Raw genomic sequence first — 12,417 nt, 5'->3', positions numbered from 1 at the left:
AAAGTGTGTCACCAACATGCTCTGAGCTAAAGTATATATAAATTGTATACAATTCATTTCATGTCAAAGTTGTTAAGTAAACTCAGATTGTAAAAGAGATTAAGTATTGTAGACATTATAGTCTTCCCCCAAATTTGGGGTTTTCCTCTACCTGAAAAGTACTAGTTGACTGTGTTCTCCTTCTATAGTTCCAAAATTTAAATCCCTATTCAAAATAGACAATCTGCTAAAGCTCAACCTGCTTTTGGTGGAAAAATAGTTGGGGAGAATTCACTTGATTGTTTGTACTAGTTGCTTATCTAATCCAAAATGCTATGTCTATGCTCATTTAAAAGTGAAGGACCAGGTGTGATGGTAGGGCAGAAATAGAGAATCTGTGGCCCTCCAGGTTTTGTTGGACTACAGTTCTGAGTATCTCTCCCCTCTGGTCATGCTGGCTGGGACTGATGAGAGTTGGAGTCCCACAACAATTTCCCCATTCTTGCCATAAGGCTATAGTTAGAGTCTCTTTTTCATGTACTTTTTCCTGTAATGATTTAAGGACAATCATTTGTTTGGTACCTTAAAACTGTAAATCATTTTAAGGATCATGGCTTGACTAATGTACTGGTTATGCTTTGTTGTTGTTTTTTTTTTTTTTTTTTGGTTTCCTAATTTGCAAAATGAAGATAATCCATTTTTTCACCCACAAGAAAACTCTTCCTCATTAATGTTTGTAAGGTGTTCAAGAAATCTTCAACAATTAATTAATATATGTGAGCGCATTATAACAGTTATCTCAGCTGGACCCTAAATTAGGATCGAAGCTTAGGCCAGAGACATTTCATTCCTCTCCATACATGCATTCAATTCACTGAGTCCCAGAGGGCTCCGGTTCTTTTATTTGCAGCCATATTCATCGTACTGACTTCAGAAGCAATTTCCATGGCTAAACTCTAATCCCCTGTGACCATCCTTTCCTATTTGCAGATAATTTGATTGACATGGCAAGATGAAATCCCTAGAGATTTCACCGGAGCTCAAATCTGTCTTCAGTCTCCTCTTTCACTCATTGTCTACTTCGCTCAGATCAAACTATTTTAAGTTTGGGGACAGTAGGTCAGGAGGGCAAAATCCCACACCCAGTTCTTTGACTTGTACCCAGTTTTGGCTGAGCATGAAGCGTAATAGGAAAAGGGCAAACGGCTGTATGCCTGCAGATTGAAGATCACAAGTCCAATGCCTGGAGGCATTACTAGATGAGATATTTAAACAAAGTTCTTCCCTGCCCATCTCTTGGGCTTTTCCTGGCAGAAAGGTTAAAAGCTCATAGAAGATTATAGAGATAGATACAGATAGGGAATATAAAGAACTCACAGGTCCTAATTCCTCCAGTTCACAGCAGCGTAAGCTTGTGATGAGATTTCACCTTTTAGGTAAATTTGGAAGTTGATGGAGGTTAAACAAGACAAGCAGAACTTCTGAGTTTTCTATAAAAATAATAATAAATAGTAATAATATTTGTAAAGCGTTGTTGTTATTCCAAATGTATATTTTCAAATATAACATAGTTCAAGATAACTACAGTAAATTGTAATTCGACAAACGAAAAGATTTCTCGCTAACTTGATGGCAGACTCATATCTATATATTAAGTAACGTATAACACCTTTGTCATTACATCTTCATCTCCAGCAAGTTTTCCAACTCCCCTCCGACAGTGAAATAAATTGCTGAAGACTTGCGAGTTCCTAATATATTTCATCCCGCCTTCATACATACAATAAAGCACTAGTGTAACTGCTATCCAGGGATTTGTCTTTCAGAACATTATCCTCCATTTGGAAGATTTGTATTAAATGTTCCTGGTTCCGGATACTGTATAGATATTTTTCCTCCTCGCTTGATTGAACCCAACAGCTGGGGGTAAAATTGTTTCCTGGCCCGTATTATTTATTGTTTAATTATATTTAAATACTACCAGAACCTACCAGAGCCCTAAACACAGTTTTCCCCCAAAATCAATCCACCTTTACCCAACTTTTTACATTCCATTCTCAACAACACTCCAAATCTGCACTTACCATGTTTCTGCTAATGTTCTGAATGTTCACCTCAAACTAGATGTGATCTTTGTTACATAGTTTGGTGTTTCCTGACTTTTAAAAATAAATAGCTCACACTACTGTGACTATCCAGCAAGAGCCCCAGTTATAATCAGACCCCCTAGCCAGAAGCTTATGAACTTATGTGCAGCTCTCCCCATGTGATGAGCCACTATGGGAGCAGCCTTTTGAGCGAATCCCTTTGTCGAGCTGAACTGATGCTATCCACCTGCTCAGGCTGTCCACTCACTAGATCCTTCTGGGTAGAAAAGGCTACAAGTGTTTCCTGTTTCAGCTGAGTCTTACTTAAGCCAAAATCACTAATCTAATTGCAAAAGTTAGGTAGAACTAATACCGGGGCACCATAACTTTTATGGGAAACCTGTAGAACATGATTTGTCTGTCCCTATATGCATATCTCCCAAGGGAAAAACAAAAAAAGGCTCTCCAGCCTTCTATGTGTTAGCCTTCCTTGGGGAATGTAGACAGGGCTCACATATTTAAAGGTGAAGCTGGGAACTTGTGGGCAGTTCTGTTCTTCCCTTAGTAATTTTGTCATTTTTCTACTTTTATAGATTTGCCCATTTCTCTAAGCTATGGATTGCATACTGCTCAGTCTTCATTGTATAGATTGTATATATTGGATGTTTTCTCACCCTAATTCAAACATTCCATATGGAAGTAGATGTTGACTATAATCTTGATTTATCTTATCAGCTCGATGATTAAGCCCCTTTGGTGGAAGAAATGCTTAATGTACCCGAACAGCGTCTGGGTGTTGACTCACGAGTTGATGTTGCTTCTATCAAATACACGAGTGATTGTAAAGAAAAAGTCTACATCTGTGATTTATTTGTTTGCTTGTTTATATTCCTTGTTGCAGAGCAGTTGCACTTGGTGATATATTTTTGTGTGACTTTGCATTTTGCTCTTCAGTCCTGACTTTCTCCTTGGTCCTGGTTTGTTCCTCAGTCTCCTCTTCTTCTTCATACCTGGTTTGTCTGGTTCCTGGCTTGGACTGCTGTCCAAAGATTTAGCCCTCACCCCCCAAACCCCACATGTACTTTTCACAATGGAAGATGTGAGTACAAGCCAGGGAGGGAGCTGGTTTTGAATGAAACTATGGCAGAGGAAAAGATTAAAGTCACCCTTCTCCACCACCACCCCGATCCTAATCTTCCCCTTCCCCACATTTATTAACCATTTAGCTATTTTTTATATTTAAAAAATCACCTATACAACATACAAAAATGTGACAGTGACTCTAGTTCAGCCCTAAACTGCCATACACATTTGCATCCAATCTGACTCCTACCAATCAGTGTTTAACCTACAGTGTGGATTTCACCATTCATCCTCCATGAACATCTGTAAGACTTGGATGGATTGTGTGGCACTACTGTTTTTCAAGTTGACTGTAATGTTTTCTAACACTTCCCTTTTTGTGGATGTACTTGCCTTCCAGCTTTCTATTTCATTTCATGCTTCTTTTCTGCTACTTCTATATTGATAATCACAGAATTTTCTCTGTAGACGGGTTTCAAATTTCTTCATGCTTCCTCCTGCAAAACCTTTTGTTTCTATCAAAGGCGTCAGCAGGTATCTGTTAAGACAGACTTGTTTTCTTCCATTACAAAGGTAACGCTCTTTAATGAAGATAGGAGCTATCATATAGGTGTAGAGGTAATCCCTGGAGCATAGGAGTTGTCATTAACTGTCTTGGAAAACATTTCCGAGAAGTTTAACAAATGAGAAGACTTGAAAACTAACTAAAAGACTTTTCCAAGAGCTATTCATGAAATATTTATCTACTATTTCAGTGTGGTATGAATAAACAACTGTTTTATTCAATGAGAGATAAATTACTGTAGTCAAGTTTCATTTTGTTTTTCAATGGAGCCAGTTGCTTCACATCCATCAGGGGATTTGAGAATGGCTTCATTAATTCAAAAAATCTGTTGAACGTCTAGGAAGAAGAAAAAGAATTTGGAGCAGGCAATATGGAATCTTCTATGAAACGTCTCACAGTTTTCACAGTCATGTATGTGTATTGTAGAGTTGCATTAAACAAAAAAGCCCCAATGATTCATGATTATTTTATTATGAATCTCAACCAGGACAGACGCTCTTCAGTGACATTCTAACAATCTGCATGTGTAGTTTATTTTGTTTGCTTTAGGTTGCCTATTAAACACAAGTTGCACAACGCTGACCACTGCACTATTTGATTTATTGCAATGCAGAGTCTAATGTTTATCTATGAAAATGCTTGCATTAAAAAGGAATAACTTCCTAGTTCCCTGAAAACCTAAATAACAAATAGACACTCTTTGCTATTTTGTTTGCCCAGAGTGCTGGCTCTGTGTAGCTAAGTCTAATTGGTTATGCAACTTCATGATTCTGCAACTCCACTCCACCACAAACAGGCATAATTCCTGATTGGCTTGGATGACAATCAGGAATCGTGTCATGTCACTACATATATGGGATCCTCCTTAATGAGGGTCCTGGTTGTGCTCAGGCCCCTGAGACACCACCTAGGTGGCAGGTGCTGGGCGTATCCCAGGCCTGTCATTATGGCCCGACAATTACGCCAGGCCGTTTGAGCCAATCCGAGGCAGGTGGTGTGACTGGGGGGCCTTTAAAAGTGCCAGCACGACGTGGCCAAGGCACTTGCTTTGTGCTGCCAAACACCCACCCTCCCGTTCCTATTTATAGGTTGCTGCATTGGCCTTGCTTCAGATGTTGGTCGGTCGCCTGTTTTGGAACAGGGGCCGGGTAGGAGTTTTGTCCACTTGGCAAATTGGCACTGGCCACTTGGTTTTCGCCTACCCCCTTAGCAATCATCACAACTTTGTAAGGTTTGGTGGTTAGGCATTGGCTTAGTGAAGTGTGTGGGAGGGAAGATGCAGCCATCACCTGCCCCTCCATGAATAAGTGTATTCTGGTAAAGGAATCTGGGGGTCCTGGATCTTGTCCGAAGTCCAGTTGAGGGGCTAGGGCCATACCAGGACCACAGGAACCCAGGGGTGATCTTTGGTTGGTCTTCATCAATGTTGCCTCCTCGTTTGGTGTTTACCCTTCCAGACTACCTGCCAGAGAGGTGGGAGTCAGTTATAGTCAGTTGCCAATGCCTAAGCCAATACCACTCACTTTCCTGTAATCAATAAAGTTGTGGCCTAAATTTAGCCCAATAACTTAAAACAAAAATACATGTCAGTGTGAAGTTATTTTACTTGGGGGCCTCGGAGTGCAACCAATCAGACCTGGCTACATAGAACCAGAACTCATTGTAAACAAAGCAAGACTAAGAAGTGAGGGAATTGTCCATGTGTTGCTTAGGCAAACAGATGACCTTCACTGTCTTTCTGCACTGCTGTGTGAGAGTGTTTTCATTGCAGTCCCATCACAGCACAGTGCAGAAAGACACGGAGCTATGCCCAGTTGCCGTGGCAACACAGCAATGAGATTCCTGTCTCACTGCACTGTCACCCTTTTGTCTCAGAACCATGGGGATGACTTCCCTTTCCCCTGTGCCCTGCGTTTGGATACAGATTCTGGCACATATCATACTGAAGTTAAATGGGATGCTTGTTTGACTACGCATGCAGATGTGCACCCAGATGCCCATTTGAAAGAGCACCTGTGCCAAAGGTCCCAGTTCCCTGCACTGTACTGTGGCAGATTTTCATTATTTCAATGCACCACATCAAAGCTGGAAGTTTTTGGCCCAGTTGCTTACAAGAAGGAAAGAGGGAACGCCTCCTCTCTTTCCCCACCAATATTTTCACACTCTTTCTAGCACCCTTCAATAAAAAGCACCCAAAAGAAGGGGAATTTTTGAAACATGGACATGTTTGTGTCATAGCTGGATCCCTGGCTCAACTCGGCTCTAATGAACTGATTTGTTGTGAAAAGAGTTGGAAACATTTAACTCAATCATGGAATACTAATGTGTCAATCAGTTAAAAGGTCTTATATGTCTGTTAACTAATGATCAATGTCACTGCATTGAAAAACCCTAGAACCAGCTTTTGTAAATGGGTTTGTGAACTTTGACCAAACTTCCCAAATTCCTCTCTTTGTAATGACACACAATGAAGTGGCAGTTTAATTTGAGGCTGGCAGCTGGAAAGAATAGTGGAGACAGATAAAAGGTAAAGTTCTTCTTTACTGATATTGTGAACGATGACGGCGAACTTGAGTCCAGAACAAAGAAAGTGGATTCTAAAGGAGCATGTCTACTTTTGCTCCACCCTGTATTTGTAATGTAATTCCACAGGGAATGTATTTCACAAAGAAAAGATGGGGAAAGGAGGTGGCAGTTGGCAATTGGCAGTTGGGAGGTGACAGTTGGGAGTTAGTTGGCTATTCCTGTTTGTTCCATCTTTGACTGTGAAGGTGAGAGGACTTCGTGCAGACACTGTCTGGAGGAGTTTGTAAAGAATAAAAAGGTAAACATACCCCTGCCCATACGGGCCAGTCGTGTCCGACTCTAGGGTTGTGCGCCCACCTCACTTAAAAGGCCAGGGGCCAGCGCTGTCCGGAGACACTTCCGGGTCATGTGGCCAGCGTGATGAAGCTGCTCTGGCAAGCCAGCACCAGCGCAGCACACGGAAACGCCATTTACCTTCCCGCTATAAAGCAGTACCTATTTATCTACTTGCACTCAGGGGTGCTTTCGAACTGCTAGGTGGGCAGGAGCTGGGACCGAAAGACGGGAGCTCACCCCGCCGCGGGGATTTGAACCGCCGACCATACGATCGGCAGGTCCTAGGCACTGAGGTTTTACCCACAGCGCCACCCTCGTCCCTTTTTGTAAAGAATACTTGCTCTTAAACTGTTGCCAGCCTGACAAGTAAAGAGATTTATCTTCAACTATTTGTGTATTTTTTAATCACAAAGAGCTAACATTTATCTACTGATAAGGGTGGGGGCCAATTCTTCCATCTCCGTCCTATCACCACACCAGCCAATTTCCAGCCTAGCTACGTTCATACTTGGCGATAATGAAGCAAGGGGGAGTTGAAGATTGGAGTCACCTTTCAACAGCTCCCTACACCAGATTTTTACTTGTTTAGCTGAAATGCATTGTGTTCTTTCGAAGATTTCAGCCTCAAAGATTTAATGACAATCAGCTTTGGCTCAACACAATATGATGGTACATTATAAAGTGTGATCACAGGAGTAAGCTGGTTCATAATATCCACTTCTCCATCAACAGCAGGTCATGATACCACTTAGATCAATGTCTTCTCTGTTGATTAGCCTGAGATGGCTGTGGAAGGCTGGTAAGGGAAGAAGGAAGTGCTGTGTGCAGCACACACACTGTGTGCTTTCTTAGAAACTGAAACCATTTCTGATGCATTTACTATGGATTATATTCTGGCAAATGGAATGTGTTTACAGTTGATGGTCATTTCCTTGCTTGGCACTGCTAGTAAAAAGGAAATTAAATAACAAATGTTTTAGAGTGATTCAGGAGATATGGGGAGAGGTCAATCCAAAAAGCCAAAGAGACAAAGATCTGACATTAGAAGCTGTGCATGGAAGAATCCCTCTAAAAAAAACCAGACTTGTTACAATGAAATGAGTCACATTCTCTATTCATTTTTTATAAAATAAAATAAAATCAATAGTCAAAGTGACTATAACAAGCTGGAAACTGGACAGTTTCAATTTGGGTGATAGGCATGGCTCTCAAATGCATCCTTGGAGCTCAGTGCCTTGCCTTGTTTTGTTGTGCTGTTGTGGTTGTAAGCTCTCTCACATTCATACTGTTGAACTGCTATGCATGTTCCAGTCGAAAGAGCCAACAGCACTTTTGTGTATTATACAAAAGCAATAATTCTTCCCCTCCAAACAAAACCTTTTTCAGAGCAATACAAAACCAGTCCCAGATGCTGTACTTGTCAGGGAATAATAACATTCTCATTGCACCTCCAGGGTATACAAGTCTCCTAACACTTTTGATGCATGATTACCCAACCAAAGTTGTGCTCTCTTGGATCCATTTTTCCCCTTTTACTGTTGCACTTCAGCATGTCAGAGGTCTGGCTTTTGGATTCTGTTTAAGAACTCGAGCAATTTGCCAAAGCACTTATTCTGAAGTAATGCTGGAGGGTTCCCCTAGCTTTTGGTGTATGATCAGCAAAACTGCTCTAAAGGAGGTGTCTTTTTAGACCAGAGCGGCAAAATAATTCAGCATTATGCTTTCTCTGCCTGTTGCTGGAAAATGAGGCCACAAATAAGTTTAACAGACTTGAACTCTGCAACCTTTTGGAAATATACATTTAAGTACAGGTATAGCAAAATGAAGAAATGATGCAATTCAGTCTATGTGAGACTGACGTTGGGTCTGGTTTGGAAGCTGCACCTAGTGCAGAATGCCACAGTGACCCTTTGTGCAGGAGTAGCTCACCATCAACATATAACATGGGTGTCGAAAGCTATGAACTGGCAGCTGATACCCTATTGAACCAGTTTTGAAGTACTTGTTTTGACATATAAAGTCTTAGTTCGTGCCTTTGTCATTTTTGTGTGAGCTGCTTGGACATATTTGCTGCTGCAAGCTGCGACATGGCATCATGAATAGGGTAAAAGGAAAACAGCTGTGAAGTCGTCTGTTTTGGCACACCACTGCTGGAGTATGTCAAAGTAACCTGCGGTGAAGCAGGGGTCCCAGTTCCACTCCCTGCCCTCCCAATAGATAACATCAATATAAGTAATGGAATGAACAATTAATGCAATAAATGCAGTGCGGGCAGCATCCCTGTTCTTGGTCAAGTTGAGAGGAGACACAAGGTGTCTCCCCCACCCCCACTATATGTTAAGTTAGGGAGTTGAACTCTAAGTAAACCTCCCTGCTCCCAAACTAAGTCAGGATCAGATTCAGGGTGCAGTTTATGAGTGTTCTGCAGGTTGATCTAGGGTTGGACTGCAGCTGTGTCCCAGATCATAGAGGCTGTGCACAGTCCCATTTTTTTTAATAACCACTGTAGATTGTTGTAAACTGTTTAGAGGTCTTCTTTCAAGTAAGTCACATTTGTATATTTTTTTAAAAAATCATTCAATCACTGCCTAAATAAATAAGGGCTAATCACTCAAGCATTTGACTAAGTCAGGCATCACCCAACCTGCAGCCCTCCAGATGTTTTGGCCTACAACTCCCATGATCCCTAGCTAACAGGACCAGTGGTCAGAGATGATGGGAACTGTAATCCAAAACATCTTGAGGGCCAAAGGTTGGGGGTGCCTGGACTAAGTGATGTTCTTTGCCTGGTTGATGCTGGGCAATATAATCTTGTTGCTTTTTTAATTTAAGTTGTATTTAAATGAATTGTTATTTTAATGTATTTCAGTGTTTTCACTCACTTTGAGGTTTTGTGAACAGCTAAGAGCAGTATGCATATACATAATTCAAACAAACAAACAAACAAACAAACAAACAATGTATATTTTTGATAAAGAAATTTACTGGGCATGCAGATCCAGCGTCCCAAACTTGCAGAATCCTCACAGGGTACTGTCTGGTGTTTTGTTTGGCTTTAAATAAGTTTTTTAAAGAAGTGCAATGGGTAAAATGGTGCTAAAATGTAGGGATGGACAGATCTCATTCCCTCTCAGCTTTACATTTACATTTTAGGAATTCATTCAAACAGAGAATTCTTAAGTGATTGTGGTAGATTAAATCATCTTTCCTTATGTGTAACAAGAATGATAGCTTTTGTCCTCATGTGTTGTGATAAGGACCATTATGTTAATTACAATGACTGACATGTTACTGGATATGAAACCAAGGATCGTGATGATGCTTGAAGAACACTTCTTTAAAGAAGAAGAAGGTGGGGGGATGTCTTAGAGTGATGTGCTACTGTTTCACCCATTAAAAGTCTTCCTCAGAAGTGTCAGAACAGAAACTTGCAACTGGAGACACAATACTGAGCCAGTAAACCTATGCTAAAAGCTTAGGTTTCTTTTTTCCCCTGGGGAAAAATTTCAATGGACAGAAATTAATTTCCTCTTTAAGGTTTAATTAAAGAAATGAGGAAATTACAGCTTTAATGTACAGCGTAGCCACCTTAGGAACCTCAGGAAACCTTTACAAATCTATATATGTGTATATGTTTATTTAATAGATCAACTTCACCGCCCTACCAATTTAGATGTTTGTGAATTACAACTGCTGCAATTATGCCAAAAGGCAATTTTAAGAGACTGCAGATAATCTACAATGAATATCTCCAAACTTTTCCTCCACCACAAAAAGGCTGCTTAAAGGAATCTTGTTCAAATTCCCTAAAATATTGCATGTGCCCTAATGTTAAAAAGTGTGTCTGTACTGGGTCTAAACTTGCTATTTTTGACACTAGCAAAGATGACCCAGATTATAGTGTATGTTGACTAAGGATATCCTAGTTTCTTGCCCTTGGGTTCTTTGATTTTTAACTATAATCTGAAAAGCATGACCTTGAAACATTTATACATAGAGACAAATTTCTAGCTTTTATTTCTATACAGCTCAAAGAAACAATACAATAGATATATAATCCCTGAGAAATACCTTAGGGAAATAGGGCTGTGTGTGTTTTTGGTGGTGATATCTGTGAGCTGCCTCAGCATGGTAGATAATTTACATTTGCTGACAGTCCAGGGGAACTGGACACAATGTCTTTCTCTCTTTTGACAACAAAATACAAATAAAATGGTGGTCAGACCCAAATTATAGAGTTTTTAGATCAATAATTCTCTAGCGCACGTCAACTGCAGTAATTACCTTGCCTGCTAATTGCATTAAGGAAAGGTCCTTTTCTCAGAAACAAATTACTTGCACACACAGATTGGAATTATAGGTATTTATTATCCACCACGCAACCAACATGTTTGCAGTTCTGTTGTAAACTGGGAAGTTAATCTGATCAGAAATGGATCAGATGAGAAAGATGCAGATTTACCCAAAATAATAACATATAAAAGATCTGTCTATCACACATGGTTCTGTACTTCCAAGATGAAACTTTTCAATCTGAAATGGCTGGCTTTCTGTATCTTTCTTATTTACATGGCCTAGAAAGTTGTGGTGGGGTTAATTTTGATTTGAATTGTAAACAGAGGTCAGAAATGACAAGGCAGAGACCATGAGCTGGGTGAAACTAGGGCCGCTTCATTTTAACAAAAGGAGGTCTGAATGGGAAAAGACTGGGCTGAAAACTATTATTCTCTGAAAGGCTACTGAGCCTGGTGTTGTTGGGCAAGCCTAGCCTGCCTGGTGGAGATGTGATAATACCATGCCCTTCCAGATCACACCTCTTTGGGTGATGTGGGAGGGCTTTCTGCCCACCGAGTAGCCCATATCTATAAGAAGGAGATACAAGTTAACCTGCCAATGGGTCCCCAAATCTCAAGACTCACCTGTGAAAAGTTCCCCAGGGTGTTCATCTGTTCTTCCTTCTTAGTACCTTTCACACATATCCCTGCCAAAATGACCAATAAAACAAAAAAATCAACCTATTGAATTTACTGGTATCCCACTAATTGCTCCTCTACTGGTCAACAGTACAAAGTAAGTGCAAAACTGATATGAGACCGACTATCTATCGCCTACTCTGCTTCATTAGGTGACCAGCTCTGCCTTTCAAGGAGGATGGGATAGCTGCTACCCAAGCACTGAAGAATAAAGAACTGGACAGTATCAGTTTAAACAGCTTGGCTTGGCTCTGTCCATCACTGGTGCTCATGTGACACATGCCCACACATTGCATCCTTGTCTTCCGCTTTCTTGACCCAGTCCCACAGACAAACAAGTCTCAGTTTCGACACCAGAAGAGCAAGGTGGAGGGACAGCATTCTGTGCTTTGATTATTTTATTTTAGCCTTAGAGAAGGAATACTTCCAACTATGCTTGATTTGCTAGGAGGGGAAGGTTGCTAATTTTTTTCCCAACAGTTACTGGGTCAATAGAAGATTTCTCTACCTCTTTGCTTCTTGTCTTGGCTGATTGTGCATGATACTACTCATTTACCATGAAGTAAATTCAACTGAGTTTATGTGCCTGATGTCTGGCTTTCTGTTATAAGATTTCTGCCTAAGGCTGCAATCCACTATGCACCTGCCAGGGAGTGAATCCAACTGAAACCAATGGAATGAACTTCTAGAGAAAAATGAGCAGGTATGCACTGTTAGTCTCAATCCAGGCATCCGTTGCATTGTTTCTGTTGGTACCCTAGTAGTTCCCTCATGTGGTGGAAAGACTCAGTAACAACGGTTGCAAATCATCAAGCACTGCTCTAGCACTGGAATCTTGATTTCAGGCCTAGCTCTCACAAAGAACAGA

General features: G+C 40.8%; 2 long non-coding RNA genes across 2 annotated transcripts; one reads left to right on the top strand and one right to left on the bottom strand.

Moving 5' to 3' along the window:
• Positions 1–3,904: 3,904 nt before the first annotated feature.
• LOC308577051 lies at positions 3,905–6,354 on the bottom strand. Its single transcript, XR_014003388.1, has 2 exons — positions 6,259–6,354; positions 3,905–4,050 (listed from the first exon to the last, which is right to left on the bottom strand). It is a non-coding gene; the product is annotated as an uncharacterized lncRNA (long non-coding RNA).
• A 9-nt stretch (positions 6,355–6,363) lies between these two features.
• On the top strand, positions 6,364–12,134 carry LOC308577079. Its single transcript, XR_014003417.1, has 2 exons — positions 6,364–6,485; positions 11,702–12,134. It is a non-coding gene; the product is annotated as an uncharacterized lncRNA (long non-coding RNA).
• Positions 12,135–12,417: the final 283 nt, after the last annotated feature.

The sequence above is a fragment of the Podarcis bocagei genome, assembly GCF_964188305.1.
Source record: "Podarcis bocagei genome assembly, chromosome: 17".
Classification (NCBI taxonomy): Eukaryota; Metazoa; Chordata; class Lepidosauria; order Squamata; family Lacertidae; genus Podarcis; species Podarcis bocagei.
The sequence above is the reverse complement of the archived record's forward strand: the minus strand, read 5'-3'. Positions and strand labels throughout refer to the sequence as shown.